Source organism: Callorhinus ursinus, unplaced genomic scaffold, assembly GCF_003265705.2.
Source record: "Callorhinus ursinus isolate GAN/ISIS: 27379988/994484 unplaced genomic scaffold, GSC_fseal_2.0 scaffold59, whole genome shotgun sequence".
Classification (NCBI taxonomy): Eukaryota; Metazoa; Chordata; class Mammalia; order Carnivora; family Otariidae; genus Callorhinus; species Callorhinus ursinus.
In genome coordinates this window covers 8,382,617-8,396,149 of record NW_027397121.1, presented here as the reverse complement: position 1 = coordinate 8,396,149, position 13,533 = coordinate 8,382,617, and the positions used below count along the sequence as shown (strand labels likewise).

At 41.5% G+C, this 13,533-nt stretch overlaps 1 pseudogene; it reads left to right on the top strand.

Moving 5' to 3' along the window:
* Positions 1 to 2,660: 2,660 nt before the first annotated feature.
* LOC112816066 (large ribosomal subunit protein eL22 pseudogene) lies at positions 2,661 to 6,128 on the top strand (annotated as a pseudogene).
* Positions 6,129 to 13,533: the final 7,405 nt, after the last annotated feature.

Genomic DNA, 13,533 nt, shown 5'->3' with positions numbered 1-13,533 from the left:
CCCTGTTACATTTTTGTGATGATCTGAAGTATATACATAGCGTTCTGTTTTAATAATGGCGCATATTCCACCTTCTGTAGCAGTTAAAACATCTAACGCCATTTGATTTTGTAGAACTGCTTTATGCATTTGGGGCCTGCCTGGCTGGCTCAGTTGGTGGAGCGTGCGGCTCCTGATCTCAGGGTTGTAAGTTCCAGCCTCACGTTGGATGTAGAGATTACTTAAAAGTAAAATCCTAAAAAATAAAACAGAACTGCTTTAAGCATTTGGGTTATTGCAGTGTTTAATAATGTAATGCTATTTTGAGAGTCACTTAAGGCCTTAATTGTGTAGCCGGTGGTGTAGCCATCGTATAGATTCTGTTTTGTTAGGCAAGCAATCAGGTCATTAATAAGAGGCCCTTTTATGGAAACCAAAGAAAAATACAGGTTAATGGCTGGAGCAAATGACAAACCCCATGTCTGGGTCCCGAGTGCTGCCAGGGAGAAGATTTTCAGACGTCAGGCCTGAAGGGTCCGCAGAGGGATTGCGAACAGGCCGCGGGAATCAGATGGGCTTCTCTGCTTTGTAATTCACCTGTCTCTGCTGATCCTTTTGACCGGCCCAAAGAGAAGCAGTCACATACGCAATAGATCGTCTGTACATGAGTTCTGTGGCAGTTTCTCTGAGCTGACCTCAAGTTGTCCAGCATCAGCTTTCAGGGCTTTAGGGAAAGGGCAGTTTTAGTTTTTAATGACTTTAAGTTAAGAGAACGGAAGAAGATTGGAAACCTCAGTTTGGAGAGCCATCGCCAGATATTTCAGGAAACCAGAAGAATTCAGGATCTAGCCTAGTTTATAGTCAATAGTATTAAAGTCTAATATCTACAAATATGTGTTATTGAAACATATTTTTTCCTCTAATAGTCACCCTCATTTTATCAAAGATAGCCATATCAAGATTAATTTGCTTGTAAAACATGTCCAGTTTTAACGAATTTGGCCTACTTATTTACATAAGCTAGCAAGAATAGTGACCGACCATATAGATCTTTTAAAATCTGCTTTGCTGGAACTTTTTATAAGGAATCTCTAGATTGAACAATTTTAAGCTCTCGAGGCCAGAAACCAAGCCAAATACTTGTTGTCAGATATGCCTGCAATATCTGTAGATTTGGGCAAATTTCTTTTCTCGAAGTCCCCCAAATATCTTGAGGTTCTTGCACCTGCCAGGAATGTACATTTTTTTACTCACGTGCTGAGGCTGTGGGACCTCTGTGAGTGAGGTGCCAGAATGACATTTCCAAGGGGCTTTATTGGCTCCATAAAGTCAACTTTAGTACCTTAAAGCTGTTTGATCATATCTGAGTCCATGCATGTCTCTCTCAAATCTGACATTCATTCCAGTCAAAGCCTTGGTAAAATAACCAGTGTTTCCAATGGTGTCCTGTTACAAGGAGAACAGATTCTTATTGAACTTATGAAAATAATTATAATTGCCATGGAAGAAAGAATACTCAATGAGAGTTTCTGAATTTCAGAGGGTTCAGGTAGGGAAAAAAGTAAAATGCTTCAATTTGTTCCCAAAGGAATATTTTATCATATTTCTGTATATCATGGATATCTTAAGAGAAAGTTTCCTTAATCTGGGGGAGCTAACATTAGAGAACATTTCCAACAACACTTATAAAAATATCATTTTCTCAATTTATTTAGTCCCATATTAATTCTTATTCTGTTTGAATGCAGCTTTTTTCCCATTAGTTCTGGAAATTTTCATTTGGCTTAGTTTTATGATCTTAAAGATATCAAATACCTGTATTTGCCAAAAGTTCTTTTCATGGGTCTCCTTGAAGACAAAACACATTTTGTAAGAGCATCAGAACATCTATAAGTGACAAGAGACTCAAAAATGGATATGGTTAAAGATCTGATGAGAGTTCATTATAATGCAGTTGACAAGGAAACCCAGTTCCTTCTGTGCTACACATAATCAGAATGTCGAGTGCTGACCTTATACCAGGATCTATGAAAACTTTAGGGATTTCATATAATTTCTAGAAGAGTTATAGCATTTACCCATACAACATAACCTAAAGTTGTCATCAGTTGTTTGACAATGCTTTCCATGTAATTTAACAGACCAAATAAACAAACCTAATTAGTCAAAAAGACTTCATTTACAATTCAAATCTTGGGGAAGTTTTTTAAAACACTCAGAAAGTTTTAAAGCACATGCCTAAAGAGGATTACACATCATTATAACACTTAAAATGTGATTATTTATCTCCCCAAGGTGATAATAAGCTATTACAAAGACAAACAGGTAGGGTTATATAGTTCTCAAAATTTAGCTCTTCTGATATTGAGAAGTTTTAACTTTCTTAAGTAACCAAAGACCTGATAAAGACAAAACATAGAAACTTTGTTTTTCTGGGCAAGGAAAAGACCACAACTTTGTTTATAATTTCTTATCAAGTGGAAACCAACAATCCAAGAAAACTTTGTTTTTTTTTATCAGAGAAAAAAGCAGAATTTTAATCGTGTACCAGTGTATCTTTAAAATCTATTTATTTCAGCCTTAGTCCTGACCACACATAAAATTCTTCCTAAAGTATTCCCTTCACAAACCTTCTACAACTGTTTTTTTTTTTTTTTTTTAATTCAGATTTTGTCCTAAGCCTTTTCTCTCCAAACAACCAGTCTTATTTTAGGACAAAATTACTCGTTTCCCCCCTCAACAAAATGTATTCCCATTCCTTATATCTTTCTCATCAAAAACACATTTTTTCTTGCAAACAGAGTTGCTTTCTTATCTCCAACATTTAGCGGAATTTTAATTCTTACAAACCTTAGTCTCCAGGGAAAACTAAGTAGTAACTGACTGTGAACTGTGTGTTACACTGGAATTCTTTAGATCTGAAATTTATGAATACATTTTATACTTTGTACAAACATGTTTTTCCGTAGTACCATCTTGATAAGGCATCAAGTATGTTTACCAACAGACTGAGTATCCTCAGCTTCTCTGCAATAGGAAGCCCAAAGCGAATAAACATTATGTTTAGTAATTAATGTTTCACTATTTTATCTTATTTGGAAAGACTTAGATAACCAACGAATTCAATCTGACTTGTTATCCAAGTAAAACTTTAAAGTTTCAGGTTACCAAAGATTGTGAAAGCTGTTTTAACAGTTACCCATGAAAACTTTGAGACAGACAAAATTAATTAACCATTTGAAGCCATCTTTTGTTGACAAATTGCAAGAGATTACATGAGCCTTTTTGACCTTCAGCAAACCTTGGTAGAATAAAAGTGTTATAGTTAATGTTGACAACTAATTAAGATAGACATGTCTACCTTAATTAAACCAGCAAACTCAAATTAGCTTTAATACGAATATGTTGCACCTATGTCCATTTAAAAGTCAATCAGTTTGTTCCCCATTGTCAATTTTTTCCACCTGGGGCACCTGTACGGTGCTTTAAGTCCAAGGGGGTGCTCCACGCTCCTTGAGAGTGAGGGTAGGAGGAGCCGAAGGCCACGGTGGCGGGGGTACCCACGATGGTATAGGAGCCGGTCGTACAAGCTGCATCCATGGTGGTGCAGAAACGGGGAGGGGGAGGGGAGGCAGGGGAGGTGAGGTGCAGCAGGCAAGGCTGGAGGTGGATAAAAGTTCAGACAGAAGAGACCTTCCTTTCTGCCTCTGTTGCGCCATGGTGCCCGTGGAAAAGCTTGTGATTGTGGGCGGGGAGAAGCAAGTTCCGAAGTCTACCCTTAACTGTTCCCACCCAGTAGAAGATGGAATCCTGGATGCTGCCAATTTGAAGCGGTTTCTTCAAGAGAGAATCAAAGCCAATGGAAAAGCTGGGAGTCTCGGTGGAGGGGTTGTAACCATTGAAAGGCGCAAGAGCAAGATCACCGTAACTTCTGAGGTGCCTTTTCCCGTAAAGGTATTTGGACTATCTCATCGAAAAAATATTTGAAGAACAATAATCTACGTGACTGTTTGCACGTAGTTGTTAAGAGCAAAGAGAGTTACTAATTGCATTACTTCCAGGTTAATCAGGACGAGGAAGGAGAGGAAGAAGGAGGATTAAAACTCATTTATCTGGAAGATTTTGTATGAATTCTTGAATAAAACTTGGGAACTAAAATGGTGGTTTTCCTTGTGTGGAAAGGAATGGATTGCAAGTATGGGTTGACCAGAAAATTGAAGATCATAGTAAACGAACTTCACTCAGGCTGCCATTCTCTTACTTGTAATTAGACTTTTTTTCCTGCTTGAAAATTTTAGTTATTGTGGTAATAATACCAAAACAGAAGTAAGCTCCTTTCAGAGAATTGCTGGTGATTTGACCTTGAGCAGGTGGATAAGGGTGTGGAGCTGCGTGCACTTTAGTCAGTCACTATTTTACTTTAAAAAGTGAGAGTTTCATCTGGTGGTTTTCTTAGAGATTCATTTATACAAACATGGGGGCTCCTAATTCACTGAAAGCAAAACCAGTGACTTTGAGGTTCTCTTCTTGCAGGAAAATGTCAGTGTTGACAAAAATTCAGGGTTCTGGGGGCATTTACTTCAATTTTTTATGACAGTTTACTCGATGCACACAATTATTATGTATGCTAATCCTCTTTCTTCCTGTAGAAATAAAATGTCCTTTTGTGCTGCTGCATATTCTACTACCTTCCAGAAAAGAGTTTGGAGAGCCCAGGGCAGGACACAGGAGACAGAAGTTTACTGAATACCCTGCAAGGGAGTAGCAGGCAGGGCAGCAAAGGAGAGAGCCTGCCTGCCAGGAGGCGGTGGTGGGGGCTACAGTTAATGGGGAAGTGAGGAGGTGTGGGAACGTATGGAATATTCTGTTTTTGGTACCCGTGCCCAGTTGTAGTAGCCTATTGGTCAGCTAGGGCTTCTGGCTGTTTTGAGGTGGGTCACCTGATGGGCCTGTTTGCACTCAGTCTGGTGGTCACCATGGGCCTTTCTTCCTTACTCAGGGTTTCAGGGCTCAAGCCTGCTGCCTGAAAGCACCCTCTACACCAGGTTTTAAATTATGTAAAAGTGCACAAAAATGAATTTGTAAATAATCACTGTTTCTGCAACTTTTTGCAACAAACTGTTGCTTTGGCCCCCAGCATGGGGAGCTGGAGATGAGCAATAGTAGAGCTTCCAGAATTGACATGTGTGCATCTCCTGGGGATTGGAGTCTTTTGTGGGGATGGGGCATGAAGGAGAATCGATTGAGAGACTGTTCATGCTGAGGAGATGGGGAAAAAAATGTGGATATGCCCAGGGAATAGTAGCTTCTGTGTCATTTAGGCCATGGATGGATTTAATGTCAAGTCATTCTACAAACTGACATTAAGCTGGACCAGATGGGAAGTGGTATTTTGTTGCCTTGTGTGCAGAGGCTAGAGATCTGTGAGAGATATTAAGTTGTAAAGATGTCATTGTTGCCAATGAAAAATCAAGAGTATTTGAGAGTGACTTTGAAAAGACACCCTGATGCCTTATTATGCCCCTCTAAAATCTAAACAGCTTTGCAGAAATGTCTGCATTGTATTAAAATTACAGAGTATATTAAGGAGCGCACGTGTTGTGATGAGCACTGGGTGTTATATATAACTATTGAATTGTTGAACACTACATCAAAAACTTATGTACTATATGCTAACTGAACATAATAAAAAAACAAATAAATAAAATAAAATGACAGAGTATAAGCTCATGTTTTTATAGAGTTTGCCTACAGCTAATTTCTACACCTGAAATTCTTGGGCTCTGCTAGTTGCATAGCTGGAAATTAAATGTTTGAGTCCTACCTTTGCTTCAATTTACTGTTTGGTGCTCCTTGGATTTAATTTAATGTGTTGAATGTTTGCAATTTCATTTGTGGCAAAGGATCTAGCATTTTCTATTTCTGTGCAAATTTCTTGAAGCAGAATTGTTTGCATGTTTTTCTGCCTTCACAGAAGGCGAGGTTTCTTTCTGATTTAACTGAGGCAACAGCTGGTCTTTGGCACTGTCCCTTACCATGATTAGTAAGTTTGTTAGTGAGTTTATGACCTGGATTTGTAAATTGTATTTGTTTGTTGCATTGAGGTTCACCTGTAGTGATTCTTTGTAAAATATTAACCCTGGGCTGAAATTAGGATCTAAGTTTTTTTCAAACTACTCCCAGTTTTTAAAACTTGTAATAAAATTGAAACTCATTGGTTTTCCTATGTCTTTTTGAACTCATAATTGAGTTTTGATCACATTTTATAGTAAAGTGGCTAACACATGGTTACCAAAAAAAAAAGCCCAGACAAAAGAAAAAGGACTCCCATTCCGAAAGCTCATCAGCTCAGACAGATGAGCAGATGCATTTTTTTCCCCCCACCAACATGAAGTGAAATTAGGGAGTCTATTTCGGGCCAGAGAAGACAGGAAACGTCCTTGAAACAAAAGGAGTTTTGGCACCTGCTTGGGAATATTCCTTAAAGGCCCTGTCCCTCGGTAGACTAACCAGACAATTGCCTCCACTTATCATAACCATTAATCCAGGAAATGAATGAGGGAAAAGGCCCCACATACAACAAGAATAACCTGGGTCTATTAGGAGGAAGAACAGTAAGAGAGTCAGTGTCCCCTTCATTAGGGATGGCCTGTGATTTTTCTGGCAAGCTGCATTTATTAGGAGGCCTATTTAGATAATCGTCATCCAATTCATCGGTGGGGGGTGGTGGTGGTTATTAGCCTTGTTGGTGGCCAAACATATTCTGCAGAGGTCAGGATCTGGATTTAGGGCCATGAAGGCCTGGACATAGGGTACCCCTGTCCATTTGCCCTGTTGCCGACAGAAGAGATCTAAATGGTAGATCATATTGAAGCTTAGTGTCTCATTAATTGGCCGTTTTTCCTTATCTCCTAAGGAGTACTGAGGCCCTGAAGTGTTACAGAGAAGATCAGCCTTGTCTTTCTTAAATCTTGTGACCTGAATTGATTCCAGTGTGTTAAAAGGCATCCCAAGGGAGAGTCCTTGGGGACTGAAGAAAAAGATCCCATGTTCCTAGAAAAACAGAGAAGGTCCATTAACAAGAAAATCCCCCGTACTCCCAGGTGACATCCCACACAGGATATGTCAGGGGTTCCCAGTGTTAAAGTGACTGGAGGCGTCCCTTGAACAAAATTGCTGTGAACACTGCCAGCCTTGTAGGAGGGATGTAGGAGGAATGTAGGAGGGATGCTGGCGTTCCCCCACCTCCCATTGCATTCTAGACTACAAATTGGTGCTGGTGAATGACTGAAATACCGTGACATGCTGTGAAGGACCTGCCATTTTTAACCCATGGAAAACACTAGAAAAGTTTTGCAAGGGGAAATTACCCAATGTTGTGATTTAAGTAGTGATTTGAGAACACAGATGAAAAATTGTAAAGATAGAAATCCATCATGGTCTAAGTGACATTCCAGCACATGTAGCCTTTATAGCCAACTTCCCTAGGAAGCAGCCCTCTGTTGGGTTTTAATTCAGTTTTGCTGGCTTTCGTTGGAGGGCTTGTGGCCAGAAGTGGCTAGATCAGGGATGTGGAAGAGATCACATTGGATCAATGAGGAGGAAAAATCACAGGAGTGTCTTAAGGTTGGCAGCCATGCTAGTGACTTAGGTAGCTGTCCTGTGCCCAACAGAGACAGCTTTGTATAAGGATAGGAATAAAGAGAAGGCATCAAGTTTCTGGGTCTTATTACCATTTCAGCCAGGGTACTAGCTTCCAGTCAAAATACAGGCTTTTATTCCTCCCCTTAGAGCAGCCATGGGCTAGATGATTGCAGCCTGAGCAATTGGCATGAAAGTGTCCCGATAAGACCTTACTCCTTGAATAGCCCCTGAAATGGAAGAACAGGAAGAGAAGTTTGCAATGAGGCTTGAAGTTCAGATAAGAAGAACGTTGGGCACCAAAATGACGTGGGGCTGGTGAGCAAATGGTCAGGATATAATTTTTGAGGTTTCCATTGGAAAGGTGGTTTTATTATAGCACAAGGACAGGACCCGTGGGCAGAAGGAGCTGTGCAGGGATTGTGAGCTGCGACTAATCGTATACTTAATCATTGGTGGGGGTAAGGGATAGTGTAAGTCTTAAAGGAATTTGGAAGCAAGGCTTCCAGGACCTTGAGGGCTAACTGCTGTTAAGATAAGGTTATTTACTACTGTCTAGTAAAACATTAGTCCTGAGACCCTTCAGATGTATATCAGTGGACCAATGTTTGTAAGGTAATTGCTATCATATATTTTGGGTGGGGCTGTTTCTGGTTATCACAGGGAAGTAACACTGACAAGAACAAAGCTATAGTGGTCAAACATGAAAGGAAGTCCTTGAGGGAGCTGTAGGAGTGTTACCATCTGTAAACCTGGAGACTACAGGTTGCAGCAAAGTCCAGGCTTTGTTCTGTTTTCTCTCATCAGGTAGGTATTTACCCAAAGATCATGAAAATACAAATTTGATAAGGCATAAACACCCCCATGTTTATTGTAGCATTATTTATAATAGCTAAGATATGAAAACAACCTAAAAGTCCATTGACAGATGAATGGACAGGGGGATGAGGTATATATACATAATGGAATATTATGCAGGCAGAAAAAAGGATAAGATTGTGCTATTTGTGACAACATGGATGGACCTAGAAGGTATTATGCTAAGTGAAAGAAGTCAGACTGGGAAAGACAAATACTGCATGATTTTACTTATATGTGGAATCCAAACAAACCAAATGAATAAGCAAACAAACAAAAGGCAGAATCAGACCTGTACACACAGAGCACAAGCCCATGGTTGCCAGAGGGGATATGGAGTGGGGGGGGTGGGCCAAAATGGGTGAAGAGAGTGGGAGATAGATGATAGGTACACCTGTTGGGAGCATAGAATAATGTTTAACTTGTTGAATCAGTATGTTGTCACCGGAAAATAATGTAACATTGTCAATTATACTCATAAAAATGATTCATAAAAATTTTAAAATAAATTAAACTTTATTACAGGTTTTTAAAAAGTGGGTTTAATACTTTGCACCAACTGGCACATTACAAATTCACAATTCTTTTTACATTAGCCATTGTTTTATAGCTTAGGTGTTTGTCTGGAAGTGTTTCAGAAGCACTTGAAGCAACTAAAGATGAGAGGTATTATATGACTGTTAAAGTAAAAAGTACAATCTTTTTTTTTTAAGATTTTATTTATTTATTTGACAGAGAGAGACACAGTGAGAGAGGGAACACAAGCAGGGGGAGTGGGAGAGGGAGAAGCAGGCTTCCCGCCGAGCAGGGAGCCTGATGCGGGGCTCGATCCCAGGACTCTGGGATCATGACCTGAGCCGAAGGCAGACGCTTAACGACTGAGCCACCCAGGCGCCCCTAGAAAGTACAATCTTAACACCCCACTATATAATTTATATATTGAGGCAGAAAAATCATTCATGGCAGTGAACAATGTTTGTCGAAAAACAGCTGGACCAGGAGCCTGATGAGCTGGCAGGGGGCAGTGAAGTTTGCTGTTTGGTGTCCTTCCTGCAATGTCTCCAGGTGTCCTTCCAGTGTCCTTCAGGAAAATCTTCCCCATCTTGGTCATTCCTTCCCCTCCCATCATGGGATCCAAAGGCCGGCATTCAGGTGAGATAAGCTTCCTGGCCATATCACCCTGGGCCATTTCTGAGTCCAAGGTCCCCTTCCTGCTCCTCTTTCACCCTGAGCTGTGTGGAGCTGGGGGCTGGGCTGGGCTTGAGGACTGGGGTGTGCAGGGGTATGGCAGGCAGTGTCCTTGCAGCTCCAGCCCTCCCTTCTCTGAGAGGTTCCTGGATGAAAGATTACTAGATGGTAGAACTCATGTCTTCCTTCATCTCTGTTACATGTGTGAGAATGAAGTGTCATAAGTACAACTTGTGTAGCCCAGGTCCTGGTACTTAGTAGGTACTCAATAAAATTTGGTTTTCTTCTCTCTGTCCTTGCATAAAATAACCCTAATGTCTCTCAGGTCTTGAGGAGTCTCCTCGTTGGGCAGGGAAAGGTGGTGGCAGTTGGGGGGGGTGGACCTGGAAGCTAATATTGGTTCTTGTTCATTAATTATTTTTCAATTAAGATGGATTTTCCTGGGAGAAAAGATGGCGGAGGAGTAGGGGACCCTATTCCAACTGCTCCCCGGAATTGACCTGGATATCTACCAGACCACTCTGAGCACCCACGAAACCAACCTGAGGTGTAAGAAGATCTGGATCTCTACAAACAGAATATCGCAGGCGGTTGGTTTCCAGGTACGGAGCAGGGAGCCATGATTCTGTGGTCAGATATCGGAGGATAAATGGCAGCGGGAGAGTGCCTGGCTGTGGGGATCCTACACCGCCGGTGAGTGACAGCCTCGCACGCTGGAGACAGGGCACAGACTGGTAGCGGTGGGGAAGGGACTTTAGGGCAGCCCCCGGGGCAGAAACCGGGAGCAGCGGTTGCATGCGAACTGGGGGCGGCTGGCAGGTTTAGAATCACAAAGGGCAGAGACGGGCCCTGACCTGGAGGCAGGACTGGGGGTGCTGCGGAGGGGCGCACAACCCAGGCTGCTGCAGTTTATAGCAGCACGGTCAGAAATGGAGAGAGTGTGGCCTGGAGAGCTCACTGAAGAACAGACTGCGATCTCTCTGCTCTGAGGCAGAGGGTTGGAAATCTCTTCTGCTCTGATTTTCGGAAGAGACGGGGAAAGCCGCCAGTGAAAGCTGCCTGAGAACAAAAGCCCCAAAATCTGGTTCCCACTGAGCCCATCCCCCACCACAGGGGGGCAGGGCAACTCTGCCCAAACAGGGTTGCCTGAGTAACAGCGCGGCAGGCCCCTCCCCTAGAAGACAGGCGGGGAGAAGAAGAGGCCGGCAACCCTAAGGTCCCTAGAAAACAGGTGCATCTTGCTAGTGTTCTGGTCAATAATCTGGACTCTATACATTCTTTCAACCACCCATCAACAGAATGACTAGGAGGAGGAACCCCCAAAATAGGAAAGACTCAGAGATTATGACTTATGCCCCAGATTTACAAATGGATGCCGATATAACCAAGATGTTGGAGATGGAATTCAGGCTAGCAATTGTGAAGACAATGGCTAGAATGGAGAAATCAATTAATGGCAACATAGAGTCTCTAAGGGCAGAAATGAAAACTGAATTGGCAGAACTTAAAAATGCTATCAATGAGATCCAATCTAATGTAGATAATCTAACAGCTAGGGTAAGTGAGGCAGAAGAATGAATCAGTGACCTGGAAGACAATTTAATAGATAAAAAGGGAAAAGAGGAGGCCAGTGAAAAACAACTCAGAATCCATGAAAATAGAATCAGAGAAATAAGTGACACCATGAAGCGTTCCAATGTCAGAATTATTGGAATCCCGGAGGGAGTGGAGAGAGAGGACTAGAAGATATATTTGAGCAAATTGTAGCTGAGAACTTCCCTAATCTGGGGAATGAAACAAACATTCGTGTCCTAGAGGCAGAGAGGACCTCTCCCAAGATCAAGGAAAACAGGCCAACACCCCGGCATGTGATAGTAAAACTCTCAAATCTTAAAACCAAGGAAACCATCTTAAGGGCAGTTAGGGGGAAGAGATTCCTTACGTACAGAGGGAGGAACAACAGAATGTCAGACCTATCCACAGAGACCTGGCAAGCCAGAAAGGCCTGGCAAGGCATATTCAGGGTACTAAACAAGAAGAACATGCAGCCAAGAATACTTTATCTCACAAGGCTGTCATTTAGAATGGATGGAGAGATACAGAGCTTCCAAGACCGGCAGAAACTGAAACAATATGTGACCACCAAGCCAGCCCTGCAAGAAATATTAAGGGGGGTTCTATAAAAGGAGAAAGACCCCAAGAGGGATATACAACAGAAATTTACAGGGACAATCTATAAAAACAACGTCTTCACAGGCAATATGACAACACTTAATTCATATCTTTCAATAATCACTCTCAACAGGAATGGCCTAAATGCTCCCATAAAATGGCACAGGGTTGCAGATTGGATAAAAAGACAGGACCCATCCATATGCTGCCTACAAGAGACTCATTTTGAACCTAAAGATACATCCAGATTGAAAGTGAAGGGATAGAGATCCATCTTCCATGCCAGCAGACCTCAAAAGAAAGCTGGGGCAGCAATTCTTATATGAGACAAATTAGATTTTAAACTAAAGTCTGTAGTTAGAGACATGGAAGGACACTATATCATTTTCAAAGGGTCTATCCAACAAGAAGATCTAACAATTGTAAATATCTATGCCCCCCAACACGGGAGCAGCCATCTACATAAGCCTACTGTTAACCAAAATAAATAGTCATATTGATAACAACACGTTAATTGTAGGAGACCTCAACACTCCACTCTCAGCTACGGACAGATCATCTAAGCAGAAAATCAACAAGGAAGCAAGAGCTTTGAATGACACACTGGACCAGATGGACCTCATAGATATTTACAGAACATTCCACCCTAAAACAACAGAATACTCATTCTTCTCGAGTGCACATGGAACTTTCTCCAGAATAGACCAATACTGCGTCACAAATCAGGTCTCAACCAATACCAAAAGATTGAGATTATTCCCTGCATATTCTCAGACCACAATGCTTTAAACTGGAACTCAATCACAAGAAAAAATTTGGCAGAAAGTCAAACACTTGGAAACTAAAGACCACTCTGCTCAAGAATGTTTGGGTCAACCAGGAAATCAAAGAAGAACTTAAACAATTCATGGACATCAATGAGACTGAAAACACATCGGTCCAAAACCTATACTGCAAAGGTGGTCCTAAAGGGGAAATACATAGCCATCCAAGCCTCACTCAAAAAAATAGGAAAATCCCAAATTCACCAGCTAACTCCGCACCTTAAAGAACTAGAGAAAAAGCAACAAACGATGCCTAAGCCATGCATTAGAAGAGAAATAATTAAGATTAGAGCAGAGATCAATGAATTAGAAACCAGAAACACAGTAGATCAGATCAATGAAACTAGAAGTTGGTTCTTTGAAAGAATTAATAAGATCGGGGCACCTGGGTGGCTCTGTCGGTTAAGCGACTGCCTTTGGCTCAGGTCATGATCCCAGGGTCATGGGATCGAGCCCCGCATCGGGCTCCCCGCTCTGCAGGAAGCCTGCTTCTCCCTCTCCCACTCCCCCTGCTTGTGTTCCTGCTCTTGCTGTCTCTCTCTCTGTCAAATAAATAAATAAAATCTTTAAAAAAAAAGAAAGCATTAATAAGATCGATAAACCACTGGCCAGATTTATCCAAAAGAAAAGAGAAAGGACCCAAGTTAATAAAATTATGAATGAAAGGGGAGAGATCACGACTAACATCAAGGAAATAGAAACAATTAGTAGGAATTATTATCAACAAGTATATGTCAATAAATTGGGCAATCTGGATGAAATGAATGCCTCCTGGAAACCTATAAGCTGCCAAGACTGAAACAGGAAGAAATTGACAACCTGAATAGGCCAATAACCAGTAATGAGATTGAAGCAGTGATCAAAAACCTCC